At 47.2% G+C, this 20,959-nt stretch overlaps 1 protein-coding gene and 1 long non-coding RNA gene across 9 annotated transcripts in view; one reads left to right on the forward strand and one right to left on the reverse strand.

The window, feature by feature from the left end:
• Positions 1–4,934: 4,934 nt before the first annotated feature.
• Positions 4,935–20,959, forward strand: part of LOC102014902 (N-acetyllactosaminide alpha-1,3-galactosyltransferase-like) — a 72,020-nt gene continuing 55,995 nt past the window's right edge. For 3 of the 5 annotated variants that reach the window (XM_013513231.1, XM_013513233.1, XM_013513234.1), the window contains exon 1: positions 4,939–5,186. The gene's annotated coding sequence lies outside the window, so the exon portion shown is untranslated. Of the gene's footprint in view, positions 5,187–20,959 lie in introns of all 5 variants that reach the window. The other 2 variants (XM_013513229.1, XM_013513230.1) reach the window with 1 other exon arrangement.
• LOC106148304 lies at positions 11,111–20,541 on the reverse strand. Of its 4 annotated transcripts, XR_001233622.1 has the most exons (4): positions 19,330–20,541; positions 18,715–18,913; positions 16,450–16,823; positions 11,111–11,686 (listed from the first exon to the last, which is right to left on the reverse strand). It is a non-coding gene; the product is annotated as an uncharacterized LOC106148304 (long non-coding RNA). The 4 variants fall into 4 exon arrangements; XR_001233623.1 differs by lacking the exon at positions 16,450–16,823; XR_001233621.1 differs by lacking the exon at positions 11,111–11,686 and having other exon boundaries at positions 15,311–16,742.

Raw genomic sequence — 20,959 nt, forward strand, 5'->3', positions numbered from 1 at the left:
TTTTTGAGACAGGGTTTCGCTATGCAGTTCAGGCTGGCCTTGAGCTCACTTTGTAGCCCAGGCTGGCCTCGAACTCCCAACGATCCTCCTGCCTCAGCCTCCCAAGTGCTGGGATTACAGGCGTGCGCCACCATGCCCGGCTAAAAACCAAGTCTTTAACTTACTATTACATACCTACTATTATATGGAGGGGCTGCAGAGGAGAGGGGAAATCTATTTTTATTTTGTATTTTTGTATGGGTAGACAATTTCCCAGCAGTATATTTTTAAATGGTGGTATAAATCATGTAGCATAAAGTCATATGCAAAATAGTTAAGTCATTCTAATGTGTAATTCAGTGGCATTTAGAACATTCTTGGTATTATGTAACCATTCCTACCATCTAGTTTCAGAGTATTAGCCATAACCTCAAAAGGAAACTCTGAACCCATTAAACAGTCTCTTTCTCCTCTCAACTCCCCGACCCTGGCAACCTCTTAGCCACTTTCTGACTCTAAGAATTTGCCTAGTTGGAATATTTCATATAAACAGAATTATACAATATATGGCCCTCTCTGTCTGGCTTTCCCCTAGCATAATATTTTCAAAGTTCACCCATGTTGCAGCATGAATCAGTACTTCATTCCTTTTGATGCTGAGTAATATTCCATTGTAGGGGTAGACTACATTTTGTTTATCCATTCCTCAGTTGACAGATATTTGGGTTGATTCCACTTTTTGGCTATTGGGAGCAGTGATGCCAGAGACATTCCTTTACAGATTTTTGTTTGCACACCTGTTTTCAATTCTTTTAGGTGCCAGAAACACTTATTGAATGATCTGTTCTTTCCTTCACTGAGCTGTTATTCTACCTCGGTCACACACCCAGCTTCCACACATGTGGGTTTCTTTCTAGGATCCTTATTCTTGTCCTAGGGGCCTCATAATCCATTCTAGCACCAACACAATGCAGTAGTTTCCACTTACCCTTGCTTCCATCTTCTGAATTTTTAATTATCCACAGTCTACCTCAAACTGAAAATATTAAACAAAAACTTCCAGAGATAAATAATTCATAAGTTGTCAATAACTTTCATTTCAATATGTTATCATAATTGACCTGTTTTATTATTAGTTATTGTGGTTTATCTGACTGTGCCTAACTTATTAAATAAACTTTATCATAGCATAGATGTATATGTATAGGGAAAACCATAGTGCTATACATACATGCCTCTTGATTTATGATGTGGTTACATCCCAATAAACCTGCCGCTAGTTGAAAATATTTTAAGTCAAAAATGCACTTAATACCCCTTACCTGCTGAACAACATAACTTCGCCTAGCCTAACCTACACGTGCTCAGAACACACTTCTATAAACCAATAGTTGGGTAAAAGAATCTGACGCAAAGCCTATTTTATAGTCATTTGTTGGTATTAGTCAACCTTCCCATAGCTGGGACAAAATAGCTGACACTGAAAAGTTATAGGAGGAGAGGTTTATTTGGCTCATGGCTTTAGGGGTTTAATCCTCAGCCATTTGGTGCCAATGCAGGGACAGCATCACTTAAGGGCATGGTAAAAGAAACCCATCGTAGCGAGCAAGCAGAGAGAGAAAGAGCCATACCCTCTGAAGGCCACACCAGGGGCCTACCTTCTCCAGCCTGCCTCTCTCTCCCAACAGCGCAATCAACAATGGACGCATTAGTGGATTAATCTACTGATGAATACGGCACCCCTATGATCCTGTCACCTCATGAAAGCACCGCCTCTGAACACTTGAGACTTTTGGGGGATATTTCAGACCTAAATCGTAACAGTGTTGAATATTTCAGGTAACTACTGATAATTATAGTGAAAGTGAAAAGGCGTGTGCATACACTTTTACAGCATTGTAAAGTGAAAAACTTGTAACTTGAAGCAACCTAAGTTGGTTCCAGGTACCTGTAGTTTTAGGCACCCACTGGGGTTCCTAGAATATGCTGTTCTTTGATGAAATGGGACCACTGCACTGCCTTAATGATTAGAGCTTCATGGCGCGTTTCCATAACTGAGCAAGGGTCCCCCACCTTTTCCTTTATGCTTTGTCAGAACTGTTTCAGTGAACTTTTACTCTTTGATCTTCCATATGAATTTGAGGAGCAGTTCACTAAGTTCTACAAAAGCTGTACTAGGATTTGTTTAGCATTTACAATTGCTTTAGGGAGAAATGCTATCTTCATGATGCTGAAACCTTCCTGTACTCTCACAAACCTTGTATCTCCCAAGCCAAGACTTTTGCACACCATTTTGTTCTGGCTACTGCCCCCCGCCTCCCTCCAGTTAACCCTTTTCTCAGGTCCAAGCCTATCCACTGTCCAGGCCTCTGCATCCTGTGGGTCCCTTTGAGGCCTGATCACAACGATCCTGACGTGATGAATTGCCTCATTCCTGGTTTACTCTCTGTGTCCTACTGGCCTGCCTGGACTCTGGCACTGTCTACACTGCTCTCCACGGTGTCCTCAGCATGACAGATACAATACCCTGTAATAGTTTGGATTTGAAATGTCTCCCCCAAACTTACATGCTAAAGGTTTGGGTTCCAGCAGATGGGCTTTCGGGAGAAATGACGGGTTTGTGAAGGCTCTGACTTCATTAACCCATTGGTGAGCTCTTGATATTAAAGCATTTTTGAGAGGTGATGGAAACAAGATGGGGCCTGGTTGAAGGCAGTGGATCACAGGGGTGTGACCTCGGGAACTATATCTGATCCCCAGCCCCTTTTTATTTTGCACTTTTTTCCTGTCTCTCTGCTTCCTGGCGTCCACCATGCATTTGAGCATCATGATGGGGAAACCAGCTAGCCATGGACTAAATCATCTCCAACTGTGAGCCAAAATAAGTCTTTCTTCCTTAAGGTTGACTGATGTCAAGTACTTTGTCACAGTGATAGAAAACTGACACAGGCTTCAGTAAACATTTGTTAGAAGCAAGAAGAAAGGATAAGGGCGTTTGGCCCCAGGGCGTTTGGCCACACCTAGAGAGATGGCAAACAGTTATTTAATTACCCTGTGCCTCTCTTCTCTTCCTTGGAACAAGGACTGTGATTCCTATCTACCTGCTAGGCTGCCCTGAGGATTAAATGAGTGAAATACGGGTGAAGCACTTTGGGCTGTGTCTATCCAGGGGTCAAGGCTACTCAATGTCTGCCCAGTCCGCCCTTCTGCTCCTGAAATTTCTCAGTCTCACCTGTCTGTGATGCACGGATCTTCAAGATAACTTCCCTGAAGTTAGCTCATCTATATTTCACTTCTCTTACATATCAGTCATCTTACCCCAATTTTGCTTGAGAGACAAATGAGTCTTAGATGGGCAGAATGACTCAGCTAATGCCTTGAACCTAGAACTTTTGACCCTGAACCACTACGTGCCGGATCCAGTATATAATTTTCAAGGTATATCACACCTCAGACAGTCAATAGAATTGCTAGTTTGATTTCGAGAAACAAATGCCTCCTTTCAGAAGGAAAAAGGAAATCTACCAGCCTCAGAGTGGTGACTCACATTATTTCTGTTTTCTTTTTACTGAAGTAGGTCTAAATCTAAAATTACACATGAGCTTCTCACGCTCGTAGCTTAGCAAGCAACCATAAAACTGAAACAAATCTTCAGCGTGAACACAAACGGAACCACAAAATCGATTTTATTGGGCTTCAAGTAGCAGAGTGATGTTGGGGGTTGTCATCTTTTGATCACCACAAGCCATCATTTGAGCTGCCATCACATTCGTTCTCATTGTTTTCTTCCTCTAAAAGAATTATAATCCGGTTTGGCGGACTAGCAATTTGAACAACACATTCCCAGTGCAGTAATGGGAAAGGGGGAAATAATGCACTCAGCAGAGCTTCACTAGCTGTGCTGCTCACTGCTAATGAGCTATTGCAAGCGTGCTCACAAAAGATGATAATGGCGCAATTTATCCTCCAGCAAAGGCCCTTTGTGCTGACCGCTTCGAGCTCCTCGTTCCAGAGCTGCCGTGTGGGGCCGATGATTCACTGTCCCACCACTTAACTTCCTGAGACCCACCAGGAAATGTCATTCTCTCAAGTTCTGTGATATCACCTGGCTGGTCTGTGGGTTCTGTGAGTCCTTCCAGGACTCAATCAGACCTCTGTTCCTTCTGCATTAATATGAGACAATGAATGTTATTGTACATCATGTGCACACTCCCTGTCATTTTCCTAATGACAAATTACAGTTCCAGTGTATTCAATTATCTAAACGACTAACCTCTTAGTTTATGAAAACAATATCCAGTAGCAAACAATCCTGGCAAAGCAAATCTTTATCATTTCATTTCCACCAGTAAAGCGAAACCATATGAGCCCAAAGGTGGCCATTGTCCTTACCAGTGTAGGGCAAACCAAATGAGGGCGGCGCACGTGATTTCCTCAACTCACTAGAAGTGACTCGCTGTCACCCTGGGCACACAAATTCAAACCTTGAAACAGATTTTTTAAAAAATTATTTTTGATTCCTGTCTAAATAAGTCTAGAAGAGAATGCCAGAGGAGCCCTGTTTGAGAACTTCTGGGCTCAAAGACCCCTGAAAGCTGGTGCCCAGCCCCTCACTTCCAGAGCTCAGGGCTGGAGGGAATCCTAGCAAGATCTAGGGCCGGGTTTTCCCTCCGGGAAGCAAACTCGGCAGACCCCACCCTCCCAGGATCGCCCGCCTCTCCTCTGCCACCACTACCACCACGTGCAGGATTGAGAGAAGGCAAGAGGCCCAGCTACTCTCACCAGGGATTTTACTATTTTCTTTTTTGCTGGTTTCAGGCTTTCTTCTGCCTGAGTGAAAATGAAACAAACATCACCCCCTCCCCACCACCCAGACACACACATGCGCGCGCACCGCACTCGCGCACCCGCGGTCGGGGTCGGGGCGGGGACGGGCTTGGCACCCACAGCCGCGGGCCAGGCGGGGCCCAGAGGCGCCGCCCGCTGTGTCCAGCGCACGCCGCTCCCTCGCGCCGCTGCCCGCTGCCCGCTGCTCGGCTGCGCGGAGGAGGCGCCCGGCCGGCCGAGGTCCCACAGGGGAGGGCAGCGCACCCCGCCCCTGCACGCCCAGCACAGGCTCCCGCCGGCTCCCGTGACTCCGCCACGGTCAGCGGAGCCCAGGCGCGGTCCGGCCTCGAGCGCCCTGGCGCCCGAGTTCTGCGGATCAGGTGGGTCCGGAGGCCGCGCGTGGGGAGGCGGGCGCTGGGCAGAGGGGCCCCGTGGGTGGCTTGGATGGCTGGGCGAGCGGGCAGGCCACTGAGCTGGCGCTGCCCTGTGTCTGCCCTGCCGGTGTCCCTGCTTTTGTTCTGGCGGTGTTTCCTCCGTGCTCAGATCTGACCCAGTCTCTGACCCCATCCTGTGCCCGTCGCGCCTCTGTCCAGCCTTCCGGGCTCAGGCCTGCGGGGCGAGGGGTTCAGGAGTCTCCTACCCCGCGGCGCCTGCAGGGTAGGGGCGGGGAGAACAGGGGCTCTCGGCGGGTCCAGTAGGAGAGTAAGTCTTGAAAGGCAGGAGAGATCCATCCAGGCTGGGGGCGGGACCGAGGCACGGTTCTGGCAGACAACAGGGTGCGAAGCGGGTGGCTCTGGGAATGGGGAGCTGAGATGGGGTACACAGTGAGAGCGGGGAAGAGAGCCGGGGATGCCGGAGAGCTTTCCGAGCTGAGCACCGCGCCGCCCCCAGCGGGGAAAGTTCCGGGCACTGTAACTCCGGCAGCCCCCGTGCAGGTTGCTGCTTGGGGAGATGGGGGGCAAAATGGTCCCTTCAACTTTTCAAGCCGCCTCATTCCCACTCAGGACACCCTTCCGCGTTGGAAAACGGCTAAAGCAAAGGATTGCACAAACTCTTGAAAAACATCCAAGTAACAGTAAAGGTTGGGGGAGCGGTATGTCAGCGCGGTGGGGAGAGGAAACAGAGCCGCTTGAGATTCCCCGATTTTCCCTCTGGTTGTGGGCGGGAGAAGGAGGCGCCCGGGTATCAGCGCCGCTCCTCCCCCCAGGAAGGAACTGAGACCCAGGCCGCCGGCTTTGCGGCTTTACTCTGTTTGCACACCTTCTGTCTCTAGAGCAGGCCTGAGAGTCCCCTTCATTTACCTGGTAATACGTAGGTGTGCTTCGCCGGCAGATGCAGGGTGGAGGTCCGGACCAACCTCTTCCCAGCTGGGAGATGTTTTTCCGGGTAGATCCTCAGGTTCCTGGCTTGCAAGATAAGGGCACTGCTGGAGCCCTCGCTCTCGGAGTAAGCCAATGTGAAGTGCATTGCCAGTGGCCAGGGCCTCAAGGGGAGCGGGTGTGAAGGCTTTGGGTAACCGCTTTGCGTTTTGGCTGCACTAAGCACTTTTACCTCCTTTGGAGTTCTTTCTGGGTATCTCTTGCCTCCCCTACCAGATGGGGGAGGGATGCAGATCCAAGTTATCTCTGTTACAAGTAACAGATGTTTAGTGACTGACTAAGGCAGAACTGAAAGTGTCCCTAAGGATTTCCTCTTCCAAGAAATTTCAAACCGTGTCCCAGGAGGCCTAGTATCCTGGCTCAAGCACCACCGTGGCAGGGGAAGAGCACCTAGACGGCAGGGCCTGGCCTCTCCGTACTTATTTCAGACAGAAAGTTCAGTTCAGTTCTACGCTTATCTCTTCCTTGTCTGGGAACCCCCAGAGGACGCTTTGCATATTCTTGTATCCAGTCTGATCCCGGTGCTCTTGGTGGAGTGGCTGAGGTTTGGAGGTGTACAAAGCAATTAGGGTAAGGCGTTACAGCGGCCAGGAACCTGGCTCCAGCATTTGAGGCCAAGAGTGACCTTTCCTGGACCAGCGTGGCTCTGAGTGGCTTTCCCTACCTGTTAGCAGCGCTCACCTAGACCCTAATCCAGGGCCCAGGGTGCCTTCTTATCCTCTGAGAGAAGAAGCCTGCTGTGTGTCATTCTCTGGGCACTTCTAGACCTTGATGAGTGTGATTTGGTATTATAGGAGCCACAGCCTAAGAGGATGGGCTGGGTCTCACTAACCCATTTTATAGCTGCGGAAACAAAAGTTCAGAAAGCTCAAGTACTGATTCATGGGCACTCAGCTGTAAATTGCAGCTAGGGTGTTTTTTTTTGTTTGTTTTTTGTTTTTTTTTTTTTGGGTACGGAAATCGAACTCAGTACCTTGTGCTTGCCAGGCAGGTGCTTGTGCCACTGAGCTATATCCCCAGCCCTGCAGCTAGGATTTGAATGCATTTTTCTAGCTCAACTGCTTGTGCTTGTTCCGTTTCAGCATTTCTCATCAGGCTAATGACAGACCTCATCAAGAGGAGGTGGGGGCGTTGCCAAAAAGGGATGAATTGGGGCTGGGGATTTAGCTCAGCAGCACAGCGCCTGCCCAGCAAGCGCAAGGTCGTGAGTTCGATCCCCGGTACCGGACAAAAAAACAAAAAACAAAACAAACAAACAAAAGGGGATGAATTAAGTAGGGGACTGGACGTTTATACAGGTGCTTTTGTAGTGGAGATATTATTTTGTTTGAAATGAATATGCTTTCTGCCCGGATTCTCAGTTTATTTTAGTGTTTATTTTATAGATGCTTAAAAATTATTTTTCCAGTTTTTCATTCAAATATAATTTCCATACGTTATAATCCACAAATCTTAAATGGTTGTTTAGTTCAATGAGTTTGGTTAGTTGTTTATTTCTGGGTAACCAGCTCCCCCCTAAAATGAGACATGAAATATTTGCATCACGCTAGAAAATTAACACTTTACATTAATTTGCCTTCTACTGTACCCACCCAAGCAACCATTTTCTCAGTGATTGTATCATCCACTGAGTAATATTTGCCTGTGATTGGACTTCATGTACATAGAATCACACTGTAGGTACTCTTTTATGTCTGGCTTATTTCACTCAACTTAATGATTTGAGATTCATCTGTGTTGTGCTTGAGTCATTTGTTCTTTGTTGCTGAGTCATATTCCATTGCATGGATATACCACCATATCTATCTTCTCTCCTGTTAATGAATATTTGGGTTATTTCCAACTTGGGGCTATTACGTGAACATTCTTTTTCTTTTTTTTTTTTGGTCTTGGGAATTGAACTCAGGACCTGACACTTACCAGGCAGGCACTGAACTACTGAGCTACATCCTGGGACCCTTATGTGAACATTCTTGTCCAAATCTTTTGAGAACACTGGCTTGAAGTGAAATCGCTGGACCACCAGATATACCATTTCACATTCATTCCCAAAGCAGTTTGTGAGAACTAGATTTGTTCCACATCTCAACAGTATTTGTTTTGATGGCCCTTTTGACTGTGGACATTTTATTGACTGGTTGGTAGAGTCTCATTGTGATTTTGACATTCTATTTTTCAATGACTGAATTTTGGCTTCTGGAAAAGACAATATGAACAGGGACAAATCTATGAAACAAGATGGTGGCATGGGCCAGGATTTAGTAGGGAAGAAACCAAACGGCAGTTAGACTTGTGACCTTAGGAGTAGGGATTTCTGGGTTCAGAGGAAGGTTCTCTGTGTCAAGTGGGATTTGTAGACTTGGTGCTTATATTCTATAAACTGGGAAAGTTCAAGAATGTTCATGGTTTTAAATATGATTTTAAAAGCTTTCATCTTATGTCGAATTTTGGGCTACCAGCTCACATGTGTAACTGCCCAGGAGGCATTTCAGCTTGGGGGTCTCAAGACACGGAGACTAGACAAGTCTCACAAATTCAGATAGACTTCATTGCCTCATGGTGGCTTTCAGTCAGGGGTCTCTGGGGTAATGATGGTGCCACTGAGAGCATAAGGAAGGAGGAACGTTGGGGTGGGAGAGGCAGTGAGTTGAGTTGAAATAAGTAGTGCAAGTTGCATTGGGCAATTAGGAGGTTACCAAAATATACCGCAAACAGTTTGGGTAGAGCAGGAGGCAAGCAAGCTCGATTGCCTATATAGGGGAGAGTGAAGAAGAGGATATTGAGCAGAGTTAACTGTTTTCAGTTTATCTGAAAAGGTTAGAAGAGATACTGAGCCGTAGGGAGGTGCAGGGAGACAGGGTAAGAGATTTTTAGGATGGAAGGACTAGTGAAGCATGTGGCTTCAGGGAAGGATTCAATCCAGGGGAGGGATGGGATGAAGGGTGGAGCTAGGCAGTAGGAGGAGCAGGAGGTTACAGGGAGTAGGGACTTTGAGGTAAGGGTGGGTGTCTTTCACCTCTGAGGCCAGTGAGTGAATGAAGATGAAATTCACCAAAGGAAACATTCTGCAATTCCTCATTCGTCACAACTCCTTTTATCATAGCATGTGTGAAGAATCACTTCTCATCTCATGCATTGTCTTAGTCACTTTTCCTGTTGCTCAGACAAAATACCCAATACCCCCGCGACTTAGAGGAGGAGAGGCTTTTTTTGGGTCACAGTTTGCAAAAGTTTTAGTCCACAGTCCACTGGCTGTAACACAGGATGACATGGCAGAGGCTCATGGCAGAAGAGAGCTGAGGAGAGCTGCTCACGGCATGGTGGTGGGGAAGCAGACAGCTTGAAGGGAGGAATGGCAGAGGGAGCTATGCCCTTCCACGACATTGCCCCAGTGACCCACTTTCCTCGGCCATCTCCACCTCCGAACATCACATTTAGCTTCATAAATTGATCAGTAGATGAATCCACTGAAGCTTAGCACATTCCCATGATCCAGTCACTTCCCCAAAGCCCTACCTATGAGTGCATGAGGCTTTGGGGGGACATCTAGATATAAATCATAACACATAGTGTGTGTCAGTTAGCTTTTGTTGCAGTCATGCTGTGTAACAGACAACCTCAAGCTTAGCTTTTGAGGTGTTTATTTATTGTTCATATAAAATGTTAGCTGCAGGGCAGTTGTGTGCAAAGCTTTGTGACTCAGCTCTAAATTCCAGCCAGACAAAGGCATTATGCTTTGTGTCAAATCCTCACACAGTCATAAGTGGGGCTTTTTTACAGGTGGCTAAATCTAGAGTATGATGCTGGAATTAAGGGTGTGTGGTTGCTAAATTGCTACACTGATTAGTTTGGCACTACCCTAAACCCAGTAGCCTAGATAGTATATAAAAGGGGCAGAAAGAAGTTGCTAAGGTCTCTTGCTTGGTTTGCTACTATCTGCCCTCCACAAACTGTTTCTCCTCTGCAGTGCCTGTCTGCCATGTACCACCCTGCCTTGGAGCTGGCCAATTATGGACTGAAATCTCTATAAACTGTGAACTAAATAAACCTTTTCTCCTTTAACTTTGGGTGTCCGGTATTTTGTCACTGCAATGAGAGAAAAGTAACTAAGACAAAGGGTCTTCTCATTTTAGGATCCAAGCTAAGGGAGCTGCTTCAGGTACATGCTGTTTGCATACTGAGAACTGCAGCAAGAAAATGATGACATAATTTCTCTTAAAACCTCTACCCTGTGCTCATTGTCATTTCCACCCACTTTCCAGACAGTTACCAAGCCCGGACTCAACTTCATAAAGATATATACCTTGCTTGCTGGTACTGAATGAATACTTGAGAACAATAATCCATTTGACCATCTATGTTTGTCAATGCAATACACCCCTTTATCTGTGGGGCATGCATTCTAAGACCCCTAGGGTATGTCTGAAACCTCAGACAGTAGTGAACTGTGTATATATACTATGAACTGAAGTAGTTGGTGACTGACAGTGGGTAGCATACACAGTGAGGATACACTGGGAAAAGGGACAATCATTGTTTATGTCCCGGGCTGGAGAGAGTAGGATGGCAAGAGATTTCATTAATTGTGCTACAAAGAATGGTGCACAACTGTAAACTTACGACTTGTTTTTTCCGGAATCTTTCATTTGATATTTTGAACTTGTGGCTGATCGTGAATAACTGATACTGCAAAACTCAAAACCGCAGAAGAGGGAGCACTACCATCACTTCCAGATACGGCTCTCCACCATTCTCTGTCTCTCCAATTTAATCATCATCACATGGCCCACTCTCCAGAGCAGTTGCTCAAATGTGGCAGTGTCTTTCTGATCTCTGTCTCTTTGCACATTTGGTCCCTCTGTCTGAGACTTAACCCCTCTTCTCCTCCCTGTGTTAGTCAGCTTTCTGTTACTGTGATAAAAAACATAAGAGAATCAATTTACAAAGAGGAAAGGTTTATTCTGGCTCACGGTCTCAGGGGTTTTAGTCCATGGTTGTTTGGATCTGTTGGTTGCTTTGGGCCTTGGTGATACAGTACATCATGGTGGGAACATGTGGCAGAGGCCTGTTGACCCCCTGACATCCAGGAAGCAGAGAAAGAGGAAGAGAAAGGCCCTGCGTCCCAGTGTCTCCTCTAAGGCCTGCGTCTAATGGCCTGGCTTTCTTTCACTGCACCTTACTTCTTAAAGGTCCAATCATCTCCCAATAGCACCAGGGATGCCCCAGACCTTTGGAGGACACTTATCCAAACCATAGCACTTCTCCCCTGCCATCAAATCTATGGCCTGGTTTATTTTCTCCTTTGTCTCTACCAACTCTCTAAACAGTCCTTTTAATTCCAGCCCCACACCCCCACCGAGTTCAGGTGCAAGCCCTCCAGGCTGGCCCCCCACTGTGGTCTCCTTCCCCGGTCTCCTCCAGCATACTTTGTCACTGCAGTCCAACATCTTCTCGCCAGACACCCGTTGGCATGTTCTGATCTTCCCAATGTTCTCCACTGCCTTCAGGACAAAACACGTACTTGGTTAGGAGACATGCAAGATTCCGTATGAGCTGCACTCTGAACTTCCCCATATCACTCTGCCCTTACGACCTTCCTGCTCCAGCCTCTGGAAATTGCTGAAATTCCTGAATTCTCTCCTGGTTTAATACCTCTGGGCTTTACCCCCTGCTGCTCCTTCTGCTTGGAATGCTCTCTCCACTCCTCCCTAAATCCACCTGCAGGCTCCTACTCATCCTTCAAAATCCCACTTAATCACTACCCTCTCCGTGAAGCCAATCTCTTTCCCCTGCCCATCGTGGATTAGGCATTCCTTCCTTCCCCACCAGCACCCCAGTCACCCTGCAGTACATGGCCCCTGCTACATTTCTGCCACATCATTACAGTATTTCTTACTTCCTCAGCTATGAGCTGCCTGAGCCAGAGAGAACACCATTCACGTGACCACAGAGCACTTTGCTTGACACGCTCTGGTTCACTGTGGCCTCTGAGTTTGCATCCTTCATGGCTGTCAGACCTGGGGCAGGCACCTCACCACTCTGCCTGCATGCAAAGTTCTGCTGAGGGAGCATTACCTTTGCTCCTGAGAGAGAGCCTGGTTGGATTAACTTGCGAAGTCTAAGAGGAATATAGATTTAGTCGATGTTTTGCTGGCAAAGAGATCACCATTGAGAATACTTAACCTAGGATTCTTTCTGAAAGTCTTTCTGGCTCTAAAAACAGGAAGTAAAATTGTTGCCAAAATCTCTGGCCAAAGAGCTGATCTGCTCAGCTTCTCAAGCTCAGTGTGGAGGCTGTAGGCCTCACTGACCTGCAGTCCAGGCCGTAGGAGTTCTCTAGATTTGGGCTTCAGTGACCTTTTTGCTATTTTTTTATTGTCAAATAGAGTCTCATAAAGCAGTGGGATGGGTGGTGGGGGTGGAGATCCAGTGCCTTGTGTTCCCATGCATATGTCCAAGGGGTCCCGAACAAACACCCATGAGGGACTTGGGTGATAGGCAGGGGCTTCTTGAGGTTCCTGTCAGAATCATGTGTTGTTGGCAAATATGGATAGCAGGAAAAAGAGTGGAGCTGCCACTTGGAGCCACGCCCAGCTCAGAGAGTGAGTGAGCTGAGCTGGAGAAAGGGCATCTAGAGCAAGCAAGTCTGGAAAGCTGAAGGAGAGGGCTGTGGTCAGGATGGTTGAGTGATATAGAAAGGGTGAGTAAAAAAAGGGGCCCTGGAAGAGATCAACTGACTGTAGGTTGACAGCAAGAACCTGGGAAAGCAGAAAAATAATTATAGAATGATTGTGGCTGGTATTATCTACCCTGGTCAGCAGTTTGAGATGTGAGATCATATATACATTCCTCTCACCTGGGCCTCACAAAAACCCTGTGTAGTCGGCAGAGCAGTAATTCTTTCCCCCATTTTACACATGGAGAAAGGGAGGCTTAAAGTTTTAAGGTTGTGTTGGTTAGACTTTTGGTGCTGCAAGAAATACCTGGCACAAGCAATTTAAAAGACAAAAGGTTTACTTTGGCTTATGGTTTCGGAAGATTCAGTCCATAGCTTTTAGGCCTGTGGTGAGTCAGAAGTATCATGGTGGCAGGTTGACAGGGCGGAGGAAAGCTGCTCACCTCATGGCAGCCAGCAAGCAGAGAGAGAGAGAGAGAGAGAGGTGCTGGGAAGATGTGGTCGGGAGGGGGCCAGAGGCTGGGACCCAATATAGTCCCCAAGGTCATGCCCCCATAAGCCATTCCTTTCGGTTGGCCCCATTTCCTTTTTCCATCATCTCCCAACAGTGCCATCAAATTATGAACTCTTCAATGGATTGAGTTGAATTAACTGATAAAGTTAGAGCCCTTGTGATCCAATCACCTGCCAAAATTCCCACCTCTGAACACATGAGCCTTGTACAGAGTTTGGATTGGACATCTTACATCCAAATCATAGCAAAGGTTTCGGCCAAAGCCTCATAGGAATGAAGTGGCAGAACCGAGGCATAAGAACCAGATTCAGACTCCAGACAATGTGGCTTGGCTCCACAAAGGTGACGGGGTGGTGGTGGCTACTGCAGCGACCTTCACTGGGGCCCAGGTGGAAATCATCGGAGGGAAAGCTATAGTTGGACGAGGCTTGGAGGAGAGTTGGGGGCCAGGGGATTAATTCTTGCAGAGAGAGTTCCTTTCATCTCAGGTTGGGTGTGCTCATCCTCGGGAGCTTTGCTTTAAATGTTGTGGGGTGGAACAGTAAATAGACCTCTGGGCTGAACAGGAGGTGGCTACATCCCACCCAAGACTTTGCTGTCAGCCATGGGTTCTATGCGAGCCTCAGTTTCCCTGTCAGCCAATGGCACAAAGCATGGTTCTAGCACTGTTCTCTGAGCCACACCTGGAGTTAAAAAAAAAAATAGGAAAAAGAAGCCCAAGTCCACAAGAAATGGATTCTTAAACCAAAACCCACAAGGAAGAAGCAGCTGCTACCCCTGGAGGGATTCCCGTGTTGGGCTCCATCTTGACGTTTCGGGCCCCTGGATTTGTGCATCTTGACTTGTTCCTGAGGACTTGAGCTGTGAATCTGATGGTTATTCAACATTCTCTGATCTGCCATCATTCCATGCCTTCATTTGTTAACTCATCTAGGATTTATTGATACTGGAGATGTAGTAGTATGCCAGGTAGACCCAGTCCCTGTCTGTGTGGAGGCTGGCCTAGGAGTTAGTTAGGTAAACAGTCATGAGGAGGAAGTGTAGGGTGTGTATAGCAGGGCTGATCTGGTGTAGGGTGGTGGCCAGGAAAGGCTTCCATGGAGACATATCTTTACCTTGAAAGTGAATAAGCAGAGTGTTCTTGGTGGAGGGAGAGACCATGAAAACCATCCTTCTGACCCTTCAGCTGTTCCAAAACCCAGAGGCCCTGGTGGCTGCAGGACACAGAAGAACACAAGGGGGAGAACAGGCCCAGGGGGAGGGGATGGCTGCCCAGAATGGTGACTCTGGTGTTGGCGGTATCAAGAGGGAACAGCTGCCTGCCTTCCTCATGTCCTGGGGAGATCTTCTAGAAGCAGGACAGCTGTCCCCAGGAGTAACTTGCCTGGCATCTATGGGGAAATCCAAGACACTTCCAAAATTAGGGGAAGGGCTTCTTTTCAGGGGAGCAAAGCTCCCTGAGAGCAGGATCAGGGTCTGGTCTGCTAATGGTTGTCTATAGATTAGTATCTTCTATAGCAAACTATTTTTGTATATTAGCCAGAGCTACACAAAGAACGGGAGAATTGTTATTTCCAAGTGGAAATTTCATCAAGTGTTTTGGAATTGATTCTGTGGCCACATGAAAATTCAACGTGGGAACAATATGTAAAACAATAACCATTGATAATTTCCTACCACTTTGTCTGTAATTTGGTAAGCCCTCCCCATTATTATGTTATCCTTCTTTTACTCTTTAAAATAAAAAAAGAAAATTCAACGTGGGAGGTGCAAGGTGACTATTTGGGCTGGAATATTGAGTAGCACAGGAGATAGTGTAGTGGTCAGAGATCATGGTTGTAGGAACAGAAGGAGATTGATGCAGAAAAGGCATGGCTTGCATATTACTCATCTTTTTGATGCTAGGACAAAATAACTGACATGCACACCTTAAAGGAGAGGTTTAATTTAGTTTATGGTTTCAGAGGTTTCAGTCCATGGTCAGCTGTTTCCAAGGCAGAAACACCAGGGATGGAAGGGCCTGGTGAAGAAAGCTGCACATTTCACAGCAGCTAGGAAGGAGTCAGAAAGAAAGCCACACCCCCATTGACCTGCTTCGTGCAATTAGGCCCTACCTCCTAATAAGCCCACTCAGCTAATGAATTCATCAATGTATCAACCCATTAGTGAGGTTAGTACCTTCATGAACTAATCATCTTCTAAAAGCCCTACCTCTGAACACATCCGACTTTGGAAGGGCATTTTAGATCTAAGCCATAACACCTTGGGGCTATATTTTGTTGCTCACAGCATTCCTGACAGGGCTAGAAAACCAGACCAGCCAGAGATGTAGAGGCTGGACACACCATATGGTTAGGGTCCTGGGCAGGACCTAATTCTAGCTCTTGCTACCACTGGGAGTACTGTGGATATTTCCCCAATGTCTGCCTTTGTGACACTTCCTCAGGGTGCAAAGTTGCTACCTGGCCAAGGCCCAAGTCCCTGTCTGTATTCCAGAGACAGATGGTTGGACCAGGAGCGTTTGTCCTGTTTTGCTCCGGTGGTGGATAGAGGGCTCCTTACACACACTGGGCAACCACCAAGTCCCCCAGTGCCATCAGAGATGGAGACTTTCTAGTGCTGCTGAATTCTGCAGGCCCAAGGCGGATCACAGCGCCACCCGATGGAGGGAACAAATCTGTTGGGAGAACTTCCACAGGGGCAGGTTGGCCCCAAGCAAGACTTTGCACCGCTGAGCCTCAGCATTCTCATCTGTGAAATGAGTTGTTGGGGATTTTAGAGCTGAGTGTGGATGGCTTGGTACAAGGTGGCCATAAGTGGCAGGTGCCATTAGAGTGACTGGTAGCAGAAGTAATAGTAACCACGCTCAGCAGTTATCAGTACAGTTACTATCCTCAAAGGAAGGAAACCCAGTAGGCAAATCTAGAGAATTCAAAGGCAGCCACACACCTGTATACAAAGAGATTCTCTTCTGGACTCCTTTAAGTTTTTGCCTCCCCACAGCACTTATAAACAGGGTGAATTTACCAAAAAAGGAGCAAACAAATGAACAGAGGAGCCCCCACCTCACACACCTCTGATACACACTATGGAAGGCAGTGTTCTTCTGCCGGGTCTGCTTAGCTATTTCACATTTGCTTCCTCAGCATAGTAGCCTCGTAGGACTGGAAGAGTTCAGCAGTCCCCTCTGCCCCTCCCACTGGAAAGATGTAGCCCCTGCGGACCCAAGAGGCCTGGCCTTGGTTGTGCTTGCAGATGTCGGGTGATCAGCTCTTCAAAACACGAATGCTTTGACAAGTGATACTTGCCAATTTCCATAGTGTAAATGTTTCCACCACAGCCCTTTTCCAGTTGCTGCTTGGGGAGCCTGGAAAAAATATGTAGTATCTTCTCTGTATAGTATTTTCCACTCTGATTTTAGTATTTTCTACTCTGAGAGATACAATCACTGCAAGAGGATAAAATGTAATAGAATGATCAGAAAGGGATGAGTTTTTATGATCCTCGTACTTAGTGCAATTCATTTAACTGTAAATTTAGCTAATTGAATTTTTAAATAAGGACTGTGTTTGCCAGGTGTGGTGGCACACGCCTGTAATCCCAGCACTTAGGAGGCTGAGGCAGGAGGATTGTTGTGAGTTCGAGACCAGCCTGGGCTACAGAGTGAGCTCAAGGCCAGCCTGAACTGCATAGCGAGACCCTGTCTCAAAAAAAATAAAAACAAAAGCAAAAACAAAAAACAAACAAACAAACAAAAAAACCAAAAGACAGTGTTTGATGACTGGCTTGCCAAACTCCTGCAAGTTTAACAATTGGATCATTGCACATTGTATACAGGGGTTAAAATATCACACTGTACCTCACGAATATGTACAACTGCCACGTCAGTTAAAAATCTTTTGAAAACTTAACAGTTGGCTTATGCAAGCCAGTGTGATCTAACTCTGGAACACTACTGGCTTGGAGGATCCCAAAGACATGCTGGCCCCAGGGATCATTTCTGAGTGACAGCCGCAGTCACTTTCCAACATGTCAACATTCTTTATTTGATACTGGTAGTTATTTCCTTTATCCATTAGTTTACTGCTATACTGAATCCCTAGTGCTCAGAACAGCACTGGTCTGCACATAGTAGGCCCACAGTAAACACGGATTGAATGACTGAATAAACTGGGGGCCTTCTACAGTTCACATCCTGCCTCTATTATAAGGTGCATCTTTCCTTGAGCCTCAATCTTTTCATCTGTAAAAGATAAGGGTCTGAACAGAGACACCACTCCCCTAAGGTTCCCATCAGGTAAGAAAATTTCTGTACCTGATGAAGACATTCCTTCTGCGTCCCTTTGCCTGCCCAGAGATCTGTAATAGAGTATTATCTTCAAGGGTAGGAGCTGGGCACTGCTTCTGAAGTCCTTCAGTTCTATATTTTCCCTCTGTGGGCAGTTACTCAACATCGAATTCAAAACAGCTTTCCTTGAATGTCCCTGGGTGGTCCCAGCCTAGCCTTCTGGGCTAGGTAAAAAAAAGAGGCAGCCTTCTTAAGGTTACAATGGCCCGATGTACCAGGGTCAGGCAGCACAGTCCACTGGCTGAGTGGTTCCAGCAAGGCAGGGACCCATGGTTCCATCTTGGCCCTAGAGCACACTGCCAAGTAGAGCAGCCCTGGAAGTACCAAACATGGTCCTTCTTGTTTGCATTCTTTTTTTATATTGTAGCATGGCCATACCTTTATTTCTAATACTCTGAGAACTGGTATTTTGGTAAAATGCAGTAAAAATGACTCTCAATTTCTGTGCCTCAGCGTCTGTCTGTGGACCACATTTTTAGAGCCACTGAGCTGGGTGACATCATCAACAGACTTTAGACCTTTTTTTCCCCCAGGCCCTGGCCAACCAGATATAGATACCCCTCGGTTTACAATAGGGTTCTATCCCAATAAGCCCATCCTAAGTTAAAAATATCACAAGTTAAAAATACATTGATGGCTGGGCGTGGTGGTGCATGCCTGTAGTTCCAGCACTTGGGAGGCTGAGGCAAGGTGAATTCTAGGCCAACCTGGACTACAAAGTGAGTTCAAAGCCAGTCTGAACTGCCTAGTGAAACCCTGTATCAAAAAGTAAACAACAACAAAAAAATGCATTGAATATACCTAACCAACAGAATATCCTAGCTTAGCAGACAATTCACTACAAGTGTTTCTGGTGACTGAGGCACTGTGGCTTCCAAGAATCATGGAGAGAATCTTTGTGTGTATTACTAGCCCAGGAAATGATCCAAATTCATAGTGTGGTTTCTATGGAATGCATATCCACGTAAAGTAAAAAAATCATAAGCCTTACCATCGTAAGTCAAGGAGCATGTTTTTTGAGCATCTGTACTCTGCAGGTAAGAATACAGAGGTCTGGATGGGTCCCAGGAACTCCTTTGGACCCCTCCTATACCTCAGAGGTGAGACACAGTAGTTCACTGGACAGAGACATCCATCCACTCACCACACTTCTGGGAGCTGAGATAACTGAGTCCAGCCTCCTCTTATTCCTGTGAGGTTCAGGACAGAGGCAGGGACAGAAATAAATCCAAAGTCAACATCTTCTGCAGCCTCTACTTGCTGTGCTGTCCAGGGCAAGGAACACTGGGATAGGGCCCAGGACATTCCCTCTGCTACTAAATTTGGGGACCACTGAGAGCCTTTTCTGGTGCCCAGCAACCTGGGGCAGCAGCCAGTCCCCAAATCCTTGTATTCGGGGGCAACATCATAGAATTTCCTGTCTTTCCTCCTCTTCCCTTCCCCTGCTGTGCTTGGCTCAACATGCTATTTAGATTGGCTTTCTCTCAGCGGTAGGTCTAAGACATGGTCTGTGGGGTCCTTTTTTTACAGATGGGCAAACTGGGAAGAGGAAGTGATCCAAGAAGCAGATTAAACAAATAATAAAACAATAATAGCTCACACTTACTGGACATTTTTCCCTCTCTCCAGACACTGCGTGAAGCACTTTTAGGAGCCCTTCCTCTTCCTCATGCAGAAACCCAGCTGGTAGGAACCCTTACGGTTCCAGTTGTGCAAATGGGGAAACTTGAGGCCTGGGAAGGTTGAGAAATGTCCTCAGGTCACATGCGAAGGGAGAGATTTGGGACTGAGACACACGAAATGAGATGGCGCCCTTCATCCGGGAACAGCTCTGCCAGCAAAAAGAAAACCTTCAAGTCAGTGGGGAAGGGTGGAGGTTTCCCTAAGGTCACCCTGGGCCAGACTGGAGCCCAGAGCTCTCACCCTGGTACTCCAAGACTGCTAATCTGCCCGTTCCGCGCCGTGGCATCTCCTGTGAATGATAGGGAGGGGAGACCCAAACAGAGGTGAACAGCACCCTCCTCCCGTATGGAATGAGATGGGTCTTTGGGCCCAGGGTCTGGGCTTTATCTGGAAAGCTCAGAAACTTTATTGCCCCTTCAGCCTGACCAGGCCACAGAGCCACAAGCTGCATATCCGCTGCTTGAGACACATTCCCTGTTTGTACCCTGGGACCCAAGTGGAGCTGTAGGTGAAGGGCCAGGGGGAGGGTGGAGCCTTTATTATTATTATTTTTTAACCAGAATTGTAAGGGTTTGAGGTGGAAAGAGACTAATATATTGGGTCTAAACCCTCGTTGTGTGGATGCAGAAATAGAGGCCCAGAGAACCGCAAAACAGTCCCTGCCAGAATCACAAGTTCTATTGAATTTTTGTTGTTTCTTTTTTTTTTTTTTTAATTTGAGGTTGTTAAATCAAAGAGCGGGGAGCTGGCAGAAAGCTAGTTCTCCAGTTTCACTGATGAGAATCTGAGGCTGGAGGTGGAGGTGGCTGTGGGTGGGGAGAGGAGGGAGCGTTCTTAAGATCACACAGGTGGCCCCTGGCAGAGCCCTTAGAACCCCATTTTCAAGTCAACACACACCAAATACCCCCGAAGATCCTCCCTGTGCCAGCTGGTGAGTAAGGAGGGGCCTTAGGCTTGGGTGTGGGTGTGACCACAAAGTAACCATGCGGCCCTTTCAGAAGAGGGTGCTGTGAGCTAGCGACCTGGGAGACCTCCCCAGGAGGTGACCTTCCTGTGAAAGCTGATGGGAAGAGAAGGGGTTTGTTGAGGGGAAGGCTGGGTGCCAGTCCATAGCCCCCCTCTTTACCTGGGAGAACCCTGAGGCCTGGCTGGTGTGCTGTCTCCAAGACTCTGCTTCCCCTGTTTTATTTTTATCTTTTAAAGTTAAGCAGGGAGAGAGGGAATTGATTAACATAACAGAGGTCTGTGGCAGGGCTGCAGTACTAGAATCCTACTCCTTCCTCATGCTAAGGGCACTTCAGGAAACCCTCAAACTGGCCATCTCCTCACAATGACACTGAAGAAGAGTTAAAACATCCTTGTGCCTCTGTGTCTTCCTCTGCGTAGGAGCCCACATTCCTACCCTGCTGGTCTTGCGCCGCTCTCTGGGAAGGGCCTGAGGCTAATGAATGCTGAACTGGGCCTGGGGCACAGGGGTGGGCTGCCAGGTCTAGGGTGTTTCATCTTCACCCCTTGCTTTGCTGTAATCCAGTAGCCTGCCATGCAGCTCTGAC

This window comes from Chinchilla lanigera, unplaced genomic scaffold (assembly GCF_000276665.1).
Source record: "Chinchilla lanigera isolate Chin_1 unplaced genomic scaffold, ChiLan1.0 scaffold00018, whole genome shotgun sequence".
In the NCBI taxonomy this organism is placed as follows: domain Eukaryota; kingdom Metazoa; phylum Chordata; class Mammalia; order Rodentia; family Chinchillidae; genus Chinchilla; species Chinchilla lanigera.